We start from the raw sequence: 16,606 nt of genomic DNA on the forward strand, positions 1-16,606 counted from the left end.
TTGACATTAATCCATAGTGGTTTTTTCTAACTTAATTAAATTCTACACACTGCCGCCTTCCCTGTGGAAATATAAATGGCACCATGGGTTACTCTCGGGTAAAATGCTACGGCGGTACTCCGTGTGCTTGCGGATTTATTCGTGGCTCATAAAATACCTGCCACTCCATTGACGTCTGCGGACAAGAATTTATTCGTGGTGATCTTGGTAGGCGTCAACAAGAATTTTTGGCGCCGTTGCCGGGGAAGGCATAGGATAAGGAATTTATTTAAGGAAAATCTCTATGGTTAGTGGCCAGTGATCTGGCAGGACAACCATGCTTTCTTCTTTTTGTGTGAAGACAGGGGTAGTCTCCGATTAATTTCAATTCACCAATAAATTTCACAACGAATCTGAGTCGACTTCAAGACAAGCGTGATTTAGAACTCTTGATTTCGAGAAGTCAACACTTTGGCAATTGAATTGATCATGATTGCATCCAATCTTGGAAAAGGCTCGAATTCTCCATTTGAATGAAGTGCTCTATTGTCGTTGCCTGATCACCAACAGCAATGAACACTACATCAACCAAGAAAGCGACCACATCACGATGCAATCTAGGTAAGTAATTTCTAACACTTCAGGGGCAGTACCACAGGACGATATTTATCATGAGAAGTTCAACCCGATCAAAAGCGAACCAAATGATAATCCCGAGCACCCCAGACACCACATCAAGGTACGAATTTTTCCGACAATTTCTATGAAGCGGTGTCACACTTTGGAATTATTTCGTCAAGATAATCAAGGTTGATGGAATAAAATGTCTCATTCAAAAGACTCTAAATTTTGAGCCCTTGCCGACAGGTAAATCGGTAGTTATCTCATATTTGATTTCAACCATTGCATGCTTGAATTTCCCTCATTTCCATTTGATTCTTGCTTGAACATTACACCTTTTGCATGAAAACCCTTGCATATTTTGTTTTCTCATCTTTTGCATCATAAACCCCCATGAATCTTGGAATTAGACAAGTGCTCAAGGGGCAATTTTTGAACAAAATGGCAGCCACAAAAATTTGGAGTGTAATGCATGCATGAACTTGGCTGATTTACATGTCCAAGTGCATTTGGGGCCACTCCTAGGCCTGCACCAGCCTACCCCTACACCCATTCACTCATTTGTGGGCCATGTGACAGTCATTAAGCATCATTGAAAAGGGGGGAAGAAAGTTGGGCCACCCACAGGTCGGCCGACCCCCTTGGTCGGCCGAACCAGGGGTGACGCCCCTCTATCTGAAGTGGTGCACAGGGAGCCCAAGGCACTCCCCTTGCCTGAGTTCTACTAGCTCCACTTCGTGCTCTTCCTTCCTCTACTCTCTTTGCTCTTGTTTCTCTCCAAGTTCATAAGAAAAAGAAGAAAAAGATTTTCCCCTTTTGCAATCTCATTTGAATCTCATTTTCATTTCGTGTTTACCTTCTTCTCTTTGCAAGAACGTGTTTGTGGTGGTACTACTATCCCGCAAGAACGGTTTTGTAGTGCATCATCGCCCACAAGAATGATTTTGTGGAGTGTTATCACCCACAAGAACGATTTTTGTGAGAGGCAACCATGCCCCACAAGGACTACCTACTCTTGGACAGCTAACTTGATTTTCACTAACTCTCGCATAATCCTTCCGAAGTGTTTGGCTTGTTTGTCTGTTGCAATGTCTTTCAGGAACATCGGAATGAAGATGTCGGGAGCACTCAAGAAGGTGACCAGGTCGAGCTCAAGCCGATCAAGCTCGCATCGCTCGTCCACCCCCACGCCAAGCTACACTCATCAAGATGAGCAGGCCGAATCCCAGGTGCCAGAAGAGCAACTAGCACAACAAGAAGAAGAGGAGGCGCCAGATGACTCCCACCTCGACATTCGAGGGGAGTGAGAACTCCAAGCTTACAACATCCTAAAGGCTCGGACTTTCGGTCATACATGGGAGTTCGACGAGGACCTGCTAGAAAAGACAGGTATTAATGCTGAATTTGTGAGTGTTTGGAAAGCCGTGGGTTGGTCTTCATTTGCTGAAATTTCTGAGTTGGGTTCGCGAGATTTTACCATTCAGTTTCTTTGCACCCTTGTGGAAACAAACAACGGGATTTCATTTCGATTCTTCGGAGAGGAGTTTTCGTTGTCTTGGAAAGAATTGAGTACTGTTTTGGGTTTTCGCCACAAGTGTAGTCTTGACCTTGAGCAAGCAACTAAGGGCTACCACTGAGAAAGTTTTTGGCACACCATCTCTGGGCTAAACGCGTACACGCATCCCTGTAGCAATGATATTCAGCATCCGACTTTACGTTTGATGCATAAATGGGTTGCTCTCATGTGTTTTCCCAGAGATGATGTCCGGACCATTCGTATGGACGAACTTCATATTCTTTATGTCATGGTGAACAAAATAAAAATTGCCCCTATGCAAGAAATGGTTCGCCAATGGCTTGGAAATTTTCGAATGACCGGACCAGTCGAGTGCACTTCTTTGGTCACTAGAATTGCCACAAGTTTGGGTGTGTTAAACTGGGCTCGATTTTCTTATATCACTACACCACGGCCATCGATTGATTTGGCTTATTTGGTTCAAGGACACACTCTAAAAAGTGCTCCAGATGGCTCAATTATATTCTTCTTTCCCGGCTATGTAAACGAGATCCCGCTTCCTAACTCGGGACTTCGTTTATACAAAAGCCGTGGTTATACCTTTGAGTTGCAGCCCAGCGAAGCACCTCCCAGGAGTAGTGTGTCGGGAAGGATGACCAGAAGTAGGTCTCGGAATGCTGCGATGGATATGCCGCCACCACAACCACAAGCTTTTCATGGTTATGCAGGATATGCACCCACTGCTGGAGCCGCCGGACCCTCATCCGGACAGCAGTCCAGTTGGGACCAATATGTCCCGCAACCTGAAGCTGGAGGTGCATCCTGGCAGAGCGGTGGCAGCTCTGAGTGGGATCAACCCGCACGAACAAACTGGGCATACGCCAGTGGTTCTAGTTCGGGCGGAGAACCTCCACTCTTTGCTGCCCGACGCTCATTTTCAGCCCAAGGTTATCACGACCTCTCTTAGAGGATAAATGACCTCAATATCCGAGTCGGCGACATCGATGATAGGACACAGTAGACCCACGGAGCTCTCACCCAACATGTTCAAGACACCGCAAGATATCACGCGTAGCAACAAACAAACCACGAAGCCGCCATGGAGATGCTGCGAAAGCAAAGTGAAGAAGCTCTAGCTTTCTACCGGTATCATGGGTACTACCCTCCACCCGGTCAGTAAGTCAGCTTGGGGGGAAGAAGTCCCCGAAGGTAACATGTATATTGCATTTGCATATTTCCCTTTTCATCATCTTGCATTGCATGCTAAAAAAATTCAAGTCATTTATCTTTATTTTCCTTTAAGTGTCATTTGCTTTGTTTTCTCATGAGCGGTAAGAATGCCTAAGTTCTCCAGTTGAAATGATAAACAGTTGCTCTGTTTAATTTGCTTGTCATGCATGGTTTACAACTCATATCCTCCAAGAACTGAGTTTGTTAGTCTCAAAAAGTTTACCATGAACCTGAAATTTTGTGGGTTGCGAGTGCATGATCTGAGTCTAAGCTGTTGAGAAATATGATATGATGAATTAGAGTTGCTACAAACCTGTTCTGAGCAAAATTTTACGTCCGGAACATTTATTTTTGAAAACCACAAAATAAAAAGTCCCTCGATGATGAGAAATACCTACCAGAGCCATATGCATGAAGCCTACAAAGAAACAACCTTCTTACATGCTACTTGTATCACTTTGAGCTTTGTCAAATGTTGTGACCTTTGTGAGTTTCTTTTCATACTCTCATAATCGAGAATCACGTACACACCACCTCCATATGCTAGAACTTCCATACCGGAAGGATAGCATTTCCATACCATCCACTCATTCATATCCTCTTTTATGTTCCATACTCCATAAAGTCTCTCCCAAATTCTCTCCAAAAAGGGCATGAGCTATGTATTGAGAAAAAAGGGGGCACATGAAGGCCCCATGAAAAAAATGGACACATGAAGGTCCATGCAAAAAGAAAATAATAAGGAAAGTAGCCATGCCCAAAATATTAGAAGGGAGAGACAAAATTTTGGAGCATCTTATTCTCTCGCTTTTCACTCCGTCCACCACATACCCACACACATGCACTTCTCGATCATGGTTGTATGACTTGCTTACTCTTTGGGTCCGATCTTTGACTTTGCAAAATATTTGAAACAAGTATGCCTTAGTTTTTCTTCCTACCTTGAGCTCCACAAAACTCTTTAGAAGTAGGAGAAAGAAGGCACACAAAAGGCCTTGGTGAGGATACAAACACTTTTGAGTGAATGAGAGTATCATTTGAGGAACTTGTTTTTATTTTTGAAAACTTTTGAAAACCTCCGGACGTAATCTTGAGCAAAGAATGGGTAAGTGGTGCTTTATGGATCGTTCTATATCTCAACCGCCCAAGACAAGGTGAAGGCCAAAAGCCCCATGGAGATTGACGAAAAACGGGTGAGCAAAGTTTGACCAACCTAATCAGTTCGAGATAGAATGTTTTGTTGTAACTTGTGCATGATGAAGAAATGAAGCATTGCAGCAACTCCTGATCAACAACCTAAAGTTTAGCTTTGCTCAGGGACGAGCAAAGTTCAGCTTGGGGGGTCTTGTTGACGCTCACTAACGACCATTTTTTAGCATCAATACTGCCATAATAAATGGGTGAACTTGCATTTCTATGAGTGCAGGATTTAGCTGAAAATGGAGAGCAATCATACCCTTTTGGGCAAGGAGCAAACACTAACCAATCAGACATCTCCACACATGGATCAAAAGGCCACCAGAGAAGAAATGCAGAACAAGGGCCCAAACCACAACTATTAACAAGTGGGCACCAGAAGCAGCCCAAATGAAGGAGAAGGTCGGTGGGCCCACTGGGAGGCCGGCCGGTCGGCCGACCTGCCCATGGGCCCCACCGCCTTAAGTCAGTGACGTGGCAACCTCTGATTGGCTCACAATGTCGGTTCAAGGTGTTTCGTACACAATTCCAGGCCGAGGAGAGGGTGGCTCCCCTCTATATATATGAGGGGAGGGGCTCCATTTCAAGCATCCAATCTCTCTCATCATCCAACACAATCTCATCTCAATCCAAGAAGAGATGTAGTTAGCATCTCTTGTAGAGGTCTTAGGACTAGAGGAGTTCGGGTTTGAGTCATAGTTCGAGGTCTTAGAGTTTTCGTGGAGAGTCTGGTATGTCTTTTACCTTCTCTTTATGTAATTCACTAAGTTTGTACTAGATGCTTATTTATTCTATTCAGTACTTTGGTTCATATGCTCTTTGTGTGTATGTGATCCTTCTTATGAGTTATGATTGTCTTGAGTGATTCATATGCTTAGACTAGTTCATGTATCATGACTTTATTTCATCTTCCTTAAATGGGCGCTCTAGAACTAAGGCCCCGTATAGACAAGGGTGTCCTTGTGCAAGGCTAGAGTGGTGCTCGTTAGCGCAGGCGTGGTGCCTGGGTTGATGACCACATTTGAGTGCAACTCTATCCCACGGTTTTTAGAGGTAGCCGACAGGTGGTGACAGCCCTGTTCGAGCCCTAGTAATTCTCCACGTTCGGATAGAGGGGTAGGAGGTACATAAAGCCGTCGGATGTTCACTCCTCCTGTTCATCTAGATGCGGTCTCCCTAGTCTATTGATCTGGCTTTTCCTTTGCTTATGAACGACTCAGTTCGGTTTGCTCATGAGAGTACGGTAGACCATGGCTCTAGTTACTCTTGATCTTGCTCTTTCCTCTCCGATGTTCTAGGCATATTATGTAGTTGTGCTTGTGTGTCACTATCTCCTTTACCATGAATATTATTCCCCTGTTTGGATCATTGACATTAATCCATAGTGGTTCTTCCTAACTTAATTAAATTCTACACACCGCCGCCTTCCCTACAGAAATATAAATGACACCCCGGTTTACTCTCGGGTAAAATGCTACGGCAGTACTCCGTGCACTTGCGGATTTATTCGTGGCTCATGAAATACCTGCCACTCCATTGACGTCTGCAGACGCCATCGCTGATTTCCAGTGATGACGTTGGTAGGCGTCAACATTGGTTCCAATGAAGTTCGCGTCCTCTTGTGTAAATGGGCATGAGCTACCCGAGTGCCCAGTCTCGTCACATGTTTCACATGTCATCCGAGACTCCATAACCTGGTTAACCTCCTGGTGCGGAGATTCCAGCTTCTTCATGAGAAGATCCATCTTGGCGGCCAACATGTCGACACTGTCGATTTGATGCATGTTGACGCTCACTAACGACCATTTCCAGGCGTCAACTTGATCAGAAAATCATGGGAGTTTGCATTTCTTACACGCGTCCTTATCCAATAAAGTTCCTAAATCACACTTTAATATTTACAATATGCAAGTTGTGTTTTCAAGCTAATATGCAGGTTACAAGCACACTTTGGCCCGACACAAAATCACAGAAAATATCAGAGTACCGATTCAGGCTCAAATGGACCAAGTGAAGCCCAAGAACTGAAGCAAACCCAGCTGAGGCAGGCCGTGCCTCAACTTTAGGACAAGGGGAGGCCAAGACAAGCCCACTCCAGGAAGTTGGGGGTGGTTGGCGGCCCGGGCAGGCCGACCGACATACCTGGTCGGCCGTGGCGCTTCCCTATTGGCTCACAACGTCGATTTGGAGTGCTGCGGCTGGTGGCACCCTGCTATAAATAGAAGGGGGGTAGACAATAAAACACACACACACACACCACCTCTTCCTCTCTTGCATTCCTTGCATAGTCTTTAGGCTTCGTGGAGTTTAGGAGAAGTCTAGGAGTCATCGAGTCGCCAGAGTTGCTTGAGAGTCTAGTATGGGTTCATCTCTAGCTCTCTCTTGTATTCCGTGCGCTTGCGGATCTCTTCGTGGTTCATGAAATACTGCTGTCCCAAATTGGCGTCTGCGGGTGTCATCGCTAGGTGACGTGGTAGACGCCAACAAGCATTTTTGGCACCATTGCCGGGGAAGGCACAGAGTGAAATATATAGACAGAGTTGTGAACAAAATCGAAATTGGTATTCGCTTGCTAAACAGGCTAACTTGGCTTTGTTTTCTTGTTTTTGCTGATATGAAAACAGGGTAGTGTATGACCGGTTTCGACTTGCCGCAAAACTTTCATTCCGATCCAGAGTCACTTTTGAGGAGGACGCGAGCTCATCTCGTATCACCTCGGAGATCACTCTCGGCAGTTGATCCAGTCATCGCATCATCGTCAGCTCCTAGAGCTATGGCCGAGAAGACACTCCGTGATTACTCTGCTCCATCTGCTAGCCAGGTCCCGACCGGACCCAAGGTTAACACCGGAGGAGAAAATTTCGAGATCAAGACGGGTCTCATTACGATGGTGCAGGCCAGCCCATTTTGTGGCAGGGCCAATGAGGATGCCAGCGCTCATCTCCAATAGTTCCTGGAGCTTTGCAGTACTTTTGTTATCAAGGGTGTTTCGCAAGATGCAATCCGGCTCTGTCTGTTTCTGTTTTCTCTCTCGGGGAGAGTGAAGCAATGGTTTTATGCTAACAAGGCTGCTGTGGATACTTGGGACAAATGTGCCAAGGCGTTCCTCTCGATGTTCTTCCCGACGGGCAAAACCAATGCTCTTCGTGGTCGGATTTCGAACTTCCAGCTTGCATCAAATGAGTCAATTCTGGAAGCTTGGGAGAGGCTTGAGGAGTATATTCTGCCGTGTCCGCACCATTGAATGGATAATTGGCTCATTCTACAGAACTTCTACAACGGGTTGACACATTCATCCCGTGATCATGTGGATGCCGCTGCGGGTGGAGCTTTCTTCTCGCTGACCATTGAAAGAGCTACATCATTGATCGAGAAGATGGTTTCCAACCAAGGTTGGAGCGATGATCGCCTCCAACTGCGCAGCGAGGTATGCACTCCGTCAAGGAGGCCGACATGCTCGCTATGAAGATTGATCTCCTCCTCAAGAAATTTGAGGATTATTCCCAAGATAAGGCTCAGATGCAAACACTTCAAGCCTTGGAAACTCGCATGACGTGCGAGGTCTGCGGGAATGTTAGACATTCGAGCAACAATTGCCCAGAAACCCAACAAGAAGCTCTATTCCTCAATGGCAGCAATGGGTTTCGTCCACAAGGAGGTCAGGGGTGGAATCAACCACGCCCATATTACCAAGGAGATAATGGGAATTCAAATTCTTTCGGTCCTAACCAGCCTACCTTGAGAGATCTTGTCTACGGCCAAGTGAAGATCAATGAGTCCCTTCAGAAGAAGTTAGCCGCTACAGACAAATCTATGGAGACCAACCATGCCAAAATGGACGGATTCTCCACTGCTATGAAGAATCAGCTGAGTTTCAATAAGGCGCTAGAAACTCAATTGGCTCAACTAGCTGCTGCTACACCTGCTGCTGAACTAGGGAAGATTCTGGGGCAACCCGAATCAACTCTAGAAAAGCGTGAATGTCATCAATGCTATGTGGAAAGATCCCCTTAGCAGGACATCCCTTAGCTATGCAGAGAAGCTCACACACCCAAGAAGAGGTGCGTGGGGTGAGTTGGCAGCCACAATAAGAGAAGATCCCGGAACCCTAGTGATCAACTGCTCAATCTTTGATTATGAATTTGATCACGCCTTTTGTGTCCTTGGATTCAGCGTCAACATCATGACCAAGGTAACTTTCGAGAAGCTAGGCTATCCATCAATTTCCCCTACCACTATGTGTGTTCAGCTAGCAGATTCCACGATAAGATATCCAGAAGGAGTTGTGGAAAAGTTATTGGTAAAAGTCAAGAATACCTACATATTGGTGGACTTCGTAGTCCTTGATATGGAAGGAGATTTTGGAATTCCGTTCATACTTGGGCGACCATTCCTCAAGGATGCACATGCCAGAATTGATGTGGGGAGAGGAAGAATCAGCCTCTGTATCAGGGGAAGGACCATGAAATTTAAATTCCAAAACCAGAAAGAGGTATTTCTGATTCATGAGGATAGTAAGAAACAAGGGCTATGGGCAGAGCCCGGTTGGGATGATCAAGACTATCACCCCTCTTTCAAGCCAGCTTGGGAGGATTGGGAAATTCATACTCCACCAACCGAGCCAGTGGAAGATGATCAGAAGATCCCTGATTTCATCACCAATACAGTATGGGAAGATCTGGAAATCGTCTATCCAACATCCGAGGATCCTGTTCCTGTGCCGCCTACGGCACCAAAGAAGACCAAGAAGGTGTGGCGCAAGAAGAACAAGATGTCATTGACCGCTACTACTTCTCTAGGTACGGACAAAATGACATCAACCTGATCAGGTATGGAGAAAGGTCCTGCTTTTTGACCCTAAACAAAGAGCTAGCTTGGGGGAGGCTCCCTCCCCTAAGTCAACTGTATCCCTTTATTTGCTTTCAATAAAAATTGATAAAAACTTTCAAAAACAAAATAAAAATTTACTGCTTTATTCCCCTTTTCCATGATGCGCGGTAAGAATGTTTTAACTCCCTTTTGATAAGTTGAAAGGATGAGTTTTGCTTTGCTCTATCATGTCTGTTGTGCCTAGTTTGAAAATAAGAGTTCTCTTGAGTTTATATTCGTTGGTTATACAAATATGTTGCTAATAAACCTGAAAGTTCCATGGGTTGCATATGCTTGATCTGAGTCTAAGTTGTTGTGAGTTTAGATATGGTAAATAAGGTTATGCAAGCTTGTTCTAGTGATGCTTGAAGTCTGGAGTTGTTTTCAAAAAAAAGAAAATTTTAAAAAAATTAAAAGGCAAGTTTCCCAGAGATATGCAATGTCCTACCAGAGCCATATGTCATATTCCATGAAAAACCCTTATACATATGCTGCTTGATATTCTGTTGGGTTTTGTCAAATTGGGTGACCCTAGTAAGATGCTCCTCATGCTTTCTCGATCATAAGCACGTACACGTCTCATCCATTTGTTATATTTCTACACTAGGAATTAGCACCACCATCCATTCTACATCAATAAATGCTCCATGTCTTGGTGATCTCTCTCGTAGAACATTCCTGAAATAAAATAAAGTCAGATTATGGTTGCCCTAAAAAGAAGAGAAAAGATGGCATGCCAAAGAAGCATGACCCAAAAAAAAGGAGAGAAAAAGGGGTAACCATGTCTCAAAAAAAAAAGAAAAGAAAAAGAAAAAGAGAGAGAGACAGGGATGATTCGAGAGATAAAAGCCATTACCTCAAGGAGTAAGCCATATTCATCCATCTATCCATCCATTCATACACTTGCACCTTTTAATCGAGATTGCATGACTTGTTTCTCTATGGATCCTCTCTTTGACTTTACAATAAATGTGCTCTGTTCTTATCCTACCTTGAGCTCCACAAAGACTTGTAGTAGTAGGGAAGATCAAAGGCAAACACTGCCCTGGTAAGGAAATACAAGATGAGTGCCTCGAGAGAGTTATATATCCTGGAGCTTTGCCATGTTTTCAAAAATCTTTCAAAAAAAGTGTCTCCAGATGGATTGAGGATCTATGAACAAGTACTGCTTTATGCACCATTCTAACTCTCAACAGTCTAAGACAAGGAGACTGCTAAAAAGCCCCATGAGGGAGTAAGGCAATTGAGCAAAGATATGCTAACCAACTTATTTAAGCTTATAGATGAATCTCCTTGCTTCAGACTATGACATAACATGTAAGGTACGAATCAAAATGATTTTCTGATCAACAACCTGATTTGTCCTACTTTGCTCGGGACGAGCAAAGGACAGCTTGGGGAATCTTGTTGACACTCACTAATGACCATTTTCAGGCGTCAACTTGATCAGAAAATCATGGGAGTTTGCATTTCTTACACGCATCCTTATCCAATAAAGTTCCTAAATCACACTTTACCTTTTAGAATATGCAAGTTGTGTTTTCAAGCTAATATGCAGGTTACAAGCACATTTTGGCCCGACACAAAATCATAGAAAATATCAGAGTACCGATTCAGGCTCAAATGGACCAAGGAAGCCTAAGAACTGAAGCAAACCCAGCTGGGCGGGCCGTGCCTCAACTTTAGGACAAAGGGAGACCAAGACAAGCCCACTCCAGGAAGTTGGGGGCGGTTGGCTGCCCGGGCAGGCCAACCGACTTACCTGGTCGGCCGGCCAGGCCTGTGGGCCCCACCACCTCAACCAAGGCACGTGGCGCTTCCCTGTTGGCCCACAACGTCGGTTTGGGGTGCTGCGGCTGGTGGCTCCCTGCTATAAATAGAAGGGGGGTAGAGAATAGAACACACACACACACACCACACACCTCTTTCTCTCTTGCATTCCTTGCATAGTCTTTAGGCTTAGTGGAGTTTAGGAGAAGTCTAGGAGTCATCGAGTCGCCGGAGTTGCTTGAGAGTCTGGTATGGGTTCATCTCTAGCTCTCTCTTGTAATATTTGGTCGTTTGTAATAGAATTAGACTATGGTTACCGATATCTGCTTGAAGTATATTCTGAGTTATCGAGTATAAGCTTCTTGTCATGGTTGTGTTATTATTCAATGCTTGCATTGCATGATCGCCCTGTGCTGGAGATGGTTAGTCTTTTGTTCTTAGAACTCTATCAACTACTCCAGTATTCATATGATTGCTCTAGTGTGATGTCTGTCCATCCGGAGGGTGGGGGCTCCGCGCGGGACACTAGAGTATCCCTTACTAGTGTAGACATGGTGTCTAGATTAGCTAAGAGTTGCTGGATGTCAACTATACCCACGGTTTGTAGAGGTAGCCGGCAGGTGGTGACAGCCATGTCCGTGCCTTTTAGTAATCCTTCACATTCGGTATGGGGGTAGAAGGTACATAAAGTCGCCGGGGTGTACGGGCTTCTCCCGTTATTTTGATAGCGATCTCCCTGTTGTGTAGTTTAATCTCTGACGAGTAACTAATGAGAAAGTGTAGATATAGCTAGCCTAGCATAGCTGACTCGAGCTCTGACTTTTACCTTGCTCCCGGCCTAAAGTAACCTTTATTCTTTTATCCAAGAGGGTAGTTTGTGTGTGTGTGTCACACTACCTCCTACCATGTTATTATCTTACCCCTGTTTATGCATGAGAATATCCAATCTAGATAGAGCTCACCAACTGATCTATATATTCTCTCACTCATCGCATTCCCTGCGGAAATATAAATGACACCCCGGTATACTCCCGGGTAAAATGCTACAACGGGATTCCGTGCGCTTGCGGATCTATTCGTGGTTCATGAAATACTGCCATCCCAAATTGGCGTCTGCGGGCGTCATCGCTAGGTGACGTTGGTAGGCGCCAACAGTGCACGCCCTTGGGATGGGCTGGCTGCCTTTCAACTTTCCAACTCTAGTTGGAAGCTATCTTGTCAATCAGCATCTTTGCGCTTGCAACGTCGAGAGAGAGGAAGGAACCACCTGCTGCTGCATCGACGTGGTCATGAGCTTGCTGATTCAGGCCACGGAAGAAGTTCTGAATGATCAGCCATTCCTCTATGCCGTGTTGTGGGCATGCTTGAATGTACTCCTGGAGACGTTCCCAGACTTCTGGGATGGTCTCATCCGACAATTGCTGAATTCTGGAGATCCTGTTCTGGGTGCCCACTAGAAAGTACTTGGTCAGGAATGCATTGGAACAAGCTTCCCATATTGTGAAAGCTTTCTTGTTGGAGTAGAACCACGTCTTGGATTTCCTGAGCAGTGAGAATGGGAATAGCCGAAGGCGGATGATATCCAATGTAGTTCCCTTGTGGTTGATGGTATTGCTCACTTCCAGAAAATTCTGGAGATGAGCATTGGCATGCTCAGATGCCTTACCGCAGAACGGACTTGCCTGGACCATGTTCACCAGTGCAGTTTTCGGCTCAAAACCATCATTGCCGGCTTTGTCTTGGTGCAGTCCAGTAGGAATGTGGCTGCTGGACAGGGCTGAGAACTGACGAAGAATCTTCTGAGCCATGGGTGATGAAGCTGATATGGATGGGGAACCTAAATGCCAAGTAAATCTTTTCTGAGGTAGGACGACGTGGCGTGGCGTCTCACAATTCTCCCAACTCTTTTTGTATTCAGATTGAAGTTACTTGGTAGGTCAAAATTGGTCATGCACTGCACTGCATCAATCAAAAAGATAGAGAGAGCAATGATAAGCCCACAAAGATTAGCGGTGATAATATAGTGAAGTATATCAAACTATTTACGATATCTTCATCCAATTGCTTCCCCAGCAACGGCGCCAGAAATGCTTGTTGTCGTTTCTTATGCCCAATAGAATATATATTCCGCAAGCGCACAGAATCACCACTGTAGCACTTCACCTTGGAGTGTTCTAGGGTATCGTAATTTTCCATAGGGAAGCATTATGGTAAAGAGTATCGTAAATCGAATGATAATCGTACTATCTTAATCAACTGACTAACTAGATGGGGGTAAGCCAGATAGGTAGATAGGATAAATGGCCAGTTAATGATCGAGTGACACACGGGGCTCAACTCCTTAGAGAGGTAGCAGCTGGGAGGACAACGAGCGAGATAATACACCTGATACACTTCTTAACTATTGAACTAGCCTCTCTAGATCAGACTAAACACCTAACTAATCTTTGGGGACTCAGAGCTTACTTCGGCGCTGGAAAAGAAGGACTTCAGAAAGAGATGAGAGGGGAGTCCGATGGCAACCTGCACTACTGCTATGAAAATACCCGAACGTGGTGGACTACAAGGGACAAACAGGATTGTCACCACTTGCCGCCTACCACAACGGTTCTGTGGAGTGGAACACACTTTCTAGCTAACACCAAACTCGAACACCACGTCCATAATGGGTGGAACACACTTTCTAGCTAACACCAAACTCGAACACCACGTCTGTAACCTGCACTACCAACGCCTTCGAGAGAAATCCCCCTCAACGTAGAGAACTAACTTGAGTTCTTTAGTCCGGGCAAGAAAACCCGTAAGGTAAGATCCCTAAAACTAGAGAGATAACTTAGCCTAAGCTAAAGGTAAAAGTTTTGCGCTCGAGCTGAATACTCAAACTTGAGGAGACAAAAGAATGCGGAAAATAAAGCTGACTCAGAAAAGTAGAGAAGATAACTTATATTTATAAAGTCAAAAGAAGGATACAAGAGCTATACCAGACTTCCGAAGACTCCAGAATCCCGAGCAGGCTTGACTCGACTCTAACTCCCAAACTACTAACCTACTCTAGAAAGTAAAGAGAGATTGAGCTCCAATGGTGTGTGTTACAAGTGAGGGATGGGAGTGCAATTTATAGCCTTCCTAGGTCAGCTCCGAGCAGGTGAAGCACGTGGCGTCAGTTATAAGCAAGTAAGGTCGGTGTGCTTGTCTTCCACGCGAAGCCGGGATGAGAGAGGCTACCATGTGGGGCCGGCCGGCCTCCCGTAGGCCGGCCGGCCTAGCGGTGTCACCACGTGGCTCCAACCTTCTCCTGGACGTCTCTAATTCCTCCCTAATGTCGGTGTAAATTGCTTGAATTGTACGCAGGCACGTGATAGGCTGGACGGCCTCCCTCTAGCTCGCCTTAGCCCTCCATTGCGCCGAAGTTGCACTTGTATGCTTGTGATCTTTCCTGGGTGGTGGATTGATGACTTGGACACGAGTTCTCACTGAGTTGTGGGTCCTTTGATCCTTATGCAAGCTTTTTGGTCCGTTAGATCAAACTGATGTTCAATCCATGACTCAGAGGCATTGTGGGAGTGTTACTTTGCCTCTGGATCGAAGACATGACCTCGTCTTCAGGGTTGCCAGGCTGGCCGGCCTAGGAGAGGCCGGTTGGCCTGGGTTTGCACCCATTTTCGTCCATTTTTGGAACATGTTCACTTGAAATCAAAACTCATCCAAAAATTGTGGAACTCATTACAATTAAGTAAAATATGAATGTAACATAGTGTAAAGCTCAATTTATTCTGAGAAGTTGACGGTCAAAATATGAAATAATGGCCGTCTACAAGCACATGCACGTGCATCGTCCTGGCCGAAAGGTCGCACCTTTTCTGGCACCATGGCACACGTTGAATCCGAGCCTCGAGATGACCTTCTGGTCATGAACATAGCCACACCATCGCGTTCGCAACATGGCAAGCCTTTCGGGCATTTCATCGAGCACTCATGGCGCGCACACCGGCATAGCCTGCACGTGTATCTAACACGACGTGTCAGGCTTGCTCGCCATGCCACCATCGCTTTCCACCTCCGCCTTGATGCCTCTGCCTTTTCTGGCCCTAGCACTACCGTGCACCAACATCACACGTCGCGGCCACTTGCGGTAACTATGTGGTAACTATGACTAGTGGGACTTTGTGAGCGTGCACACCACTTATCCACTATGCGGGTGGATCCGGTCTGAGACTAGTAAGTACGGTGCCAAGCCATTTGGTAGATGTAGTATCAGTGCAGGGAAAGCAAGTGTTGACCTAGCGTTCCCCGATTCGCAGGATTCGTAGGAATCCTATTCTAGATGGCTTCACAGTCCCGGGGTGACCTCTAGCGAGAGGTTGCGTCCCAAGCCGAGAAAGCAAGATGGTACCATGGCTGCTAGTTCTTGTTCTCAGTAGACCGGTGCCTCGGAGTCAGACGGTGTTGCTGCCAGTTGGCTTCGTGGCGAGTGGGTACAGGTGTACAACCCCTGTAGGAAAAAACTATACGTATAGCCATGTACTCGGTCATATACATCCCTACTCTTATGTTACTTCATCTAGTTTAGTGTGCCTTGATGTTTCTACCTCCCTCTAGTACCACTTTTTCTGCTCGGATAGCAGCTGAGGTGCGGGAAGAGGGAGTTCTTGCACCGAACCTGGGATGGATTGTTACGTAGTGGAAGATCGATATGACCGGGAGTCCGGGATGATGGAATGGCCCGCGTCAGGAGATCTGGCAGATGCTATATAGCCAGGAGATTTGACCGGGAGTCCAGGATGCCGGAATGGCCCGCGTCCAGGTGATATGGATGACTTATATATATTGCTGGCTGCTTGCATAGGAAACCCTAGCCTTAACTGTTGGCTATTCTCTATACTATATTGCATCTACTTAAAGCTTGCATACGGATGGTGACGTGAACCTATCCCGTCCTTGGAGATAGTTTGGTACATGCAGGTCAGACTCGAAGATTGACAACGATGATGAAGAAGGAAGGACTAAGGACGACTCGTGCTTCGCTCAAGTTTGCTTGTGGAGAAAGGACATCAAGATGGAGGATGCCCAGAAGTCTAGCTATCGCTTCCGTGTTCTAGTTGTTTCCTTTTAGCCCAATGGGCTTGTACCAGAATTTCGTACTACAATCTGTCGGATTATATAGTTATTAAACCTCTGCTGTGTTTGATCGCAAAGTATGACTGCGATATGTGAAATGAGTTCTGTATGTGATAGCTACTGATCCAGAGACTATCACGACAATACAGGGAGTCGGGTTCTCCTTTTGGGAACTCGGTTCGTTTCAGCTGACACGTGGACCCCTAAGCCGTGGACCCGTTGACCGGTGTCAACATTGACCGGCCAACGGTGACGTCAGCAAGACCCCCATAGATGACGTCATGCTGATGTCAGCATGCCACGTGG

General features: G+C 45.7%; 1 long non-coding RNA gene and 1 other non-coding gene across 2 annotated transcripts; one reads left to right on the forward strand and one right to left on the reverse strand.

The window, feature by feature from the left end:
- Positions 1-9,870: 9,870 nt before the first annotated feature.
- LOC120711940 lies at positions 9,871-10,327 on the reverse strand. Its single transcript, XR_005690551.1, has 2 exons — positions 10,269-10,327; positions 9,871-10,090 (listed from the first exon to the last, which is right to left on the reverse strand). It is a non-coding gene; the product is annotated as an uncharacterized LOC120711940 (long non-coding RNA).
- Positions 10,328-12,526: 2,199 nt separating this feature from the next.
- Positions 12,527-12,632, forward strand: LOC120639346. Its single transcript, XR_005661352.1, has one exon. It is a non-coding gene; the product is annotated as a small nucleolar RNA R71 (small nucleolar RNA).
- Positions 12,633-16,606: the final 3,974 nt, after the last annotated feature.

The sequence above is a fragment of the Panicum virgatum genome, chromosome 6K (assembly GCF_016808335.1).
Source record: "Panicum virgatum strain AP13 chromosome 6K, P.virgatum_v5, whole genome shotgun sequence".
Lineage (NCBI taxonomy): Eukaryota > Viridiplantae > Streptophyta > Magnoliopsida > Poales > Poaceae > Panicum > Panicum virgatum.